Source organism: Mya arenaria, chromosome 3 (assembly GCF_026914265.1).
Source record: "Mya arenaria isolate MELC-2E11 chromosome 3, ASM2691426v1".
Taxonomy (NCBI): domain Eukaryota; kingdom Metazoa; phylum Mollusca; class Bivalvia; order Myida; family Myidae; genus Mya; species Mya arenaria.
The window spans coordinates 11,121,830-11,128,968 of NC_069124.1; the positions used below are offsets into that span (position 1 = coordinate 11,121,830).

The 7,139-nt window shown below is 37.5% G+C and overlaps 1 protein-coding gene across 1 annotated transcript in view; it reads right to left on the bottom strand.

Moving 5' to 3' along the window:
* The window catches only part of LOC128227680 (proline-rich transmembrane protein 1-like), a 31,346-nt gene that overhangs the window by 2,315 nt on the left and 21,892 nt on the right, over window positions 1-7,139 (bottom strand). The gene's annotated exons all lie outside the window — the stretch shown is intronic.

Consider the following 7,139-nt stretch of genomic DNA (forward strand, 5'->3'; position numbering starts at 1 on the left):
TGAAATTAGTAAAATGTTGCAATAACATATACAAAATGAATGATTACGTGTATTGATTCTGATACGAGTGTCATTAGTGTGCCTTCTAGATTTGAGTCTTCAATACATACACTTGAAGCAAGTTGAGGCTATTCGTCCCGATTATTTTTAAAGCAAAAGAACGATTGTTTCCCTGGATATACAAAGACAATTTTTAATTGCATTTGCAGATCAAAGTGTTGATGTTTATAAACTATTTTTTTCGTTGTACCATGTTTGCATTCAAAAAGATTACATGTTTAACGGGACTTACCATTTGCTTTGCTGTTCTATGAATATACATGACTAAATATAAAAGTTACTGATATAAAACTCAAGTTCGTATAGAACCCATAAATATTTCTTGTAATGAATGATATATACTTTATAAACACTATATATGTGATACTGTTTTATTATTTCGATCGTCGAAACTTCATCCGGTATGACAATAAAAGCTAAGTGACTCTCAATTACCACATAATACAAATGCACATCATAACGGAAATGATTAAGTGGGAGATGTTTTGTAGAAGGTCAAATACTGAGAAAAACACTGTTGAAATAATGGGTTCACTATAAACTCCATTATATATTGATATAGGTGAATTATTATAGGGAAATTATTATTACATTAATGTTTACGTAGCAATATGCTACATTTGTCTTTATGTATTAACAGCATCCGGATTATGTTTGCAAATCCGGAATTTTTGCAAACTTATTATTTTTATTTTTCACCCAATGTTTTTTATTTTTGTATTTTTAAAATGTGTTAGGTAATACTAATAAGAGATATTTTTTGTTTCCTGAAATTTAATTTAGAAATATGTTTTTTTGGCATTTAAAGTCAACTTTTCCAATGGGAGTCCCATTGGAAAATGGCCTTCCCATTGGAAAATGGCTTTTTCAAGCTTTTCCAATTGGAAAACTGGCTCTATTAAAATTGTGGGAGAATTTGGAACATAATTTTTAAAAATGAAATTGACTGTTTAATTAAGAATATTTTACACTCATTACATGAAAAATAATATATTCATTAAAAATGAAGAACCGATAGATTCATTTAAGGCATTTGTTTGCGAATCCTTCCCATGAGTGAATCTTTCCAATTGGAGGATTCCCACATTCAAAGTGGGAAAGTATGAACATTGGAAAATTCCAATGGGAATATTTGGTTAATGGGAAAATTCCAATTGGAGAATAAAGTTCAGTTTTAAAATGGGAAATTTCCAATTGGAAGGACAGGTAAGATTTTGTAATGGGAACATGTAGGAAATGGGAATAAAGAAAAATATTGCCATATTTAAAGCAAAAATTAGCAAAATGACACTTCTTACAATGTCCTTACCTGTCAACTGTCGACTTATCCATATTCCTCATCGCTGTTATACTATACAATGGTTAGCATGACGTCTAACCATCGTATTGCTTCATTAACCCTGTATCAGATACTAGTACAATTTTTTATCCGATTGAAAAAAAGACAAACAAAAAAATCCATCTTTCATCAATGTCACAAAAACGCTGTCGTTAAGCTTGATTACAAACATCTTGCCATTTAACCGATTATTTTCAAGGTTAAAGGCAACTAAAATTTGGTCAAGAATTAGCATTAATGAAGTTCTTTGAAGTCGAAGATATAAACTTTTTTACACTTCTATCTTTGTTAAAGACCACATGATTATGTTCATATATTTACACAAATTATAAAGGAGTCGGAGAGGTGATGGAGATCTATTGTATGAAAAGGCTTAATTTATGGTATTTATGGGTAAAAATAGTGAAGGAACGACTCGCCATACTGTCATTATTTCATGTACATTGTGCTATATGAAATTATTCTCGTTCACCAGAGTGATGGTGCCATGCGTTACACATTTGATTTATCACTATCAAACCTCTTGTAAATGAGAATGTGTGAATATGGTGTTGATAAATCAATGAATGGGTTAGAAAATAAACATTTTGAATTTTGAAAAAAAGAAGCCTGAACTTGAAGAATACTGCCATGACTAATGAGATGCAATGTGCCAGGCCGCAAAAGTTTTATCAGTGAACATATTAACAGACAATTAAGATATTACATTCAAACAGGGAAAAAGTAATATGAAAACCTATCGCTGTCGCTAAAGTAATGCACCAGTCAATGGTAAGCATCCCAGGTCCGGGGGGACAGTCGATGGTTTTGTGTTCGCGCCAAAATAGCGGGGAATTGGCCTTGGACCGACTGTGTAGCTCAAGGAATTTGGTCGAAGCGCTAGCGGTTTAAGCGCCCGGCGTGCGCCACCTCTAAAATAATCGAAGTTTACTGTTTTCATCAATATCGGAGAAACAAAGGTAATAAAATAAGCTCATAATGCACCATTTCCGACTACATACATGAGGGAGTAACCCCAAATTCCCGTAAAACAGTTTATGCCATATACTTTCGGTTCTGAGGGAGGAGCACATGTCAAAAGTTGCGCCCCTAAGTTACTACCCCTCTAACATCAATTCCTGGATCCGCACCTGCGATGTGCCATGTATCCGCAACCTGGGAGATTTAACAAAAACGCTTCTGTTTCTGGGGCTGTGATTACGAAGTTCGTAATCACTGCTTCTGCTGTAATAAACCAAGATGATACTTGACTTCTACTACTACAAGTTACCTAGATTCACGTGCATTATTTAGCACGTTATTGCTATGTGTTTCACAAGATTTATACCATGTGTACTGCTAATATTTAGCATTCTCAAACATTTATTGTTGAATAAGATTTTAGCTGATAGCTATTTTCTATTTGTCTGAAGATGATGAAAAACATAATCTTATATATTCAACCTCAAGTCAGTTTCCTAGTCTGAATTTTGAGAGGATACAAAAAGTATTCCTGGTGGGTACAACCTTTAAGGTAAAAGACAGACACAAATACATGCTACCATACTTTTGAGAGGCTTTGCAGTGGATTTTAGTCTGAATTCCAGGGAATATTGGTCTAAAGTCCAGCGGATTTTGGTCTTAACAATATCAACATTTATTATTTAAGACTACATACAGAAATTTGAATGCATATTTACTTATATTTATTTAATGATCTAGAATACATACAATAAAAGAATAAATAATATATTATGATATTATAATCAATTATCAATGCATATGATAAATAAATAATACATAAAACAAGAGGGCCATGATGGCCCTAAATCGCTCACCTGAGTAAAAGAGTTTAACCTTTGTTATTAATATAGCTTGTTTCTCAAAGAATATTGAACAAGAGCTGTCAAAGTATGTGACAAATGCCCCCCAATGTGACATTGATCTATGAACAACTACATAACAAAAGCACCGCGAAACGGAGCATTATACGCCCGAAGAAGATTCGGCTTGAGGTCCTTTTAATGTAGTGATGATTTGTATAAAGTTAATTGAAAATCGCTTTATTAGTTACCAAGTTATGGCCCGGACACGGAATTGCTAACGGACGAGTAACAAAGATGTGGCCCGGACACAGAATTGCTAATGCCCCCCATGGTGATTCTAGTCTTTGAGGTATGGACCTGGAAATTGCGCGCAACACATCCTTTTAATGTAGTGATGATTTGTATAAAGTTATTTGAAAATCGCTTTATTAGTTACCAAGTTATGGCCCGGACACGGAATTGCTAACGGACGAGTTACAAAGATGTGGCCCGGACACAGAATTGCTAACGCCCCCCCCATGGTGATTCCAGTCTTTGAGTTATGGCCTGGACATGGAATTGCTAACGTCCCCCCATGGTGATTCTAGACTTTGAGGTATGGACCTGGAAATTGCATGTGACATCCTTTTAATGTAGTGATGATTTGTATAAAGTTATTTGAAAATCACTTTATTAGTAACAAAGATGTGGCCCAGACACAGAATTGCTAACGCCCCCCCCCCATGGTGATTCTAGTCTTTGAGGTATGGACCTGGAAATTGCGCGCGACACATCCTTTTAATGTAGTGATGATTTGTATAAAGCTATTTGAAAATCGCTTTATTAGTTACCAAGTTATGGCCCGGACACGGAATTGCTAACGGACGAGTAACAAAGATGTGGCCCGGAAACAGAATTGCTAACGCCCCCCCATGGTGATTCTAGTCTTTGAGGTATGGACCTGGAAATTGCGCGTGACACATCCTTTTGGACACGGAATTGCTAACAGACGAGTAACAAAGATGTGGCCAGGACACAGAATTGCTAACGCCCCCCATTGGTGATTCTAGTCTTTGATTTATGGCCTGGACATGGAATTGCTAACGTCCCCCCATTGCTAACGGACGAGTAACAAAGATGTGGCCAGGACACAGAATTGCTAACGCCCCCCGTTGGTGATTCTAGTCTTTGAGTTATGGCCTGGACATGGAATTGCTAACGTCCCCCCATGGTGATTCTAGACTTTGAGGTATGGACCTGGAAATTGCATGTGACATCCTTTTAATGTAGTGATGATTTGTATAAAGTTATTTGAAAATCACTTTATTAGTAACAAAGATGTGGCCCAGACACAGAATTGCTAACGCCCCCCCCCATGGTGATTCTAGTCTTTGAGGTATGGACCTGGAAATTGCGCGCGACACATCCTTTTAATGTAGTGATGATTTGTATAAAGCTATTTGAAAATCGCTTTATTAGTTACCAAGTTATGGCCCGGACACGGAATTGCTAACGGACGAGTAACAAAGATGTGGCCCGGAAACAGAATTGCTAACGCCCCCCCCATGGTGATTCTAGTCTTTGAGGTATGGACCTGGAAATTGCGCGTGACACATCCTTTTGGACACGGAATTGCTAACAGACGAGTAACAAAGATGTGGCCAGGACACAGAATTGCTAACGCCCCCCATTGGTGATTCTAGTCTTTGATTTATGGCCTGGACATGGAATTGCTAACGTCCCCCCCATTGCTAACGGACGAGTAACAAAGATGTGGCCAGGACACAGAATTGCTAACGCCCCCCGTTGGTGATTCTAGTCTTTGAGTTATGGCCTGGACATGGAATTGCTAACGTCCCCCCCATGGTGATTCTAGACTTTGAGGTATGGACCTGGAAATTGCATGTGACATCCTTTTAATGTAGTGATGATTTGTATAAAGTTATTTGAAAATCACTTTATTAGTAACAAAGATGTGGCCCAGACACAGAATTGCTAACGCCCCCCCCATGGTGATTCTAGTCTTCGAGGTATGGACCTGGAAATTGCGCGCGACACATCCTTTTAATGTAATGATGCTTTGTATAAAGTTATTTGAAAATGACTTTATTAGTGACCAAGTTGTGGCCCGGACACGGATTTGCTAACGCACCCCCATGGTGATTCTAGTCTTTGAGGTATGGACCTGGAAATTGCGCGCGACACATCCTTTTAATGTAGGGATGATTTGTATAAAGTTATTTGAAAATCGCTTTATTAGTAACCAAGTTATGGCCCGGAAACAGAATTGCTAATGCCCCCCCATGGTGATTCTAGTCTTTGAGGTATGGACCTGGAAATTGGGCGTCACATCCTTTTAATGTAATGATGCTTTGTATAAAGTTATTTGAAAATGACTTTATTAGTGACAAAGTTGTAACGCCCCCCCATGGTGATTCTAGTCTTTGAGGTATGGACCTGGAAATTGCGCGCGACACATCCTTTTAATGTAATGATGCTTTGTATAAAGTTATTTGAAAATGACTTTATTAGTGACAAAGTTGTAACCCCCCCCCCCATGGTGATTCTAGTCTTTGAGGTATGGACCTGGAAATTGCGCGCGACACATCCTTTTAATGTAATGATGCTTTGTATAAAGTTATTTGAAGATGACTTTATTAGAGACAAAGTTGTAACGCCCCCCCCCCCCATGGTGATTCTAGTCTTTGAGGTGTGGACCTGGAAATTGCGCGCGACACATCCTTTTAAAGTAATGATGCTTTGAATAAAGTTATTTGAAAATGACTTTATTAGTTACAAAGTTGTGGCCCGGACACGGAATTGCTAACGCACCCCCATGGTGATTCTAGTCTTTAAGGTATGGACCTGGAAATTGCGCGCGACACATCCTTTTAATGTAGTGATGATTTGTATAAAGTTATTTGAAAATCGCTTTATTAGTTACCAAGTTATGGCCCGGACACGGAATTGCTAACGGACGGACAGACGGACAGACAGACGGACAGACGATGGAGGCCATAACATAATACAACCCTTCGGGCGTATAAAAAGTTTATCTTGCCTTTATGTGTCAAATACATATTGCAAGTTATATTAAATTGCCTCTGAGCAAAAAAAACAACAATCATACTAAATGACAGCCAACACTCTTTATGTCCTCATATTCAGCATTCCATTGTGAATAAACACTTTGTGTATCTTTCACCTTAGAGGTAGGGACATGGGTCTTGCACACGACACATTGTCTTGGTATGTTGAAAACATATGGCATTTTCATTTTAAAATCTGTCAATATAAGAGAAAGTCACAGCGCGGACACGACAGCCTATAATTTCCTTCAGGTTGCCATGGCAACCAGAGTTCTGCAAGGAATTATTTTTTTTTAACAATTTTGAAAAAGCACCAACCAAGGATCATTCTTGGTTTCATCAAAATTGCCCAAGCGGTTTAGGAGAAGATGATTGTAACCAATTATTGACACTTTTCCTTTAGGTTGCCATGTCAACCAGAGTTCTAAATGGAATTAATTTCTTTGAACAATTTTGAAAAAGCACCAACCAAGGATCATTCCTATGAAGTTTCATCAAAATTGTCAAAGCGGTTTAGGAGAAGAAGATGATTATAACCAATTGTTGACATTTTCCTTTAGGTTGCCATGGCAACCGGGCCAAACAAAATTATGTGAACAAATTTAAGAGAGGTCCATGCAAGGACACTTCAAACCAAATTTGCTGAAGATCTATCAAGGGGTTCATGCGAAGAAAATGTTATGTTTTTTTACTAATTTTAGCTCTGGTGGCCCTTAAAAGGGGCCAAACAAAATTATTTGAAAAGACCTGACAGAGGCCCATGCTAGGATGCTTCAGACTTGAAGATCCATCAAGCAGTTAATAAGATCAAGTTGTTTAAAGGTTTTTCTATTTTTTGCTCTGGTGACCCCTAAAAGGGGCCAAACA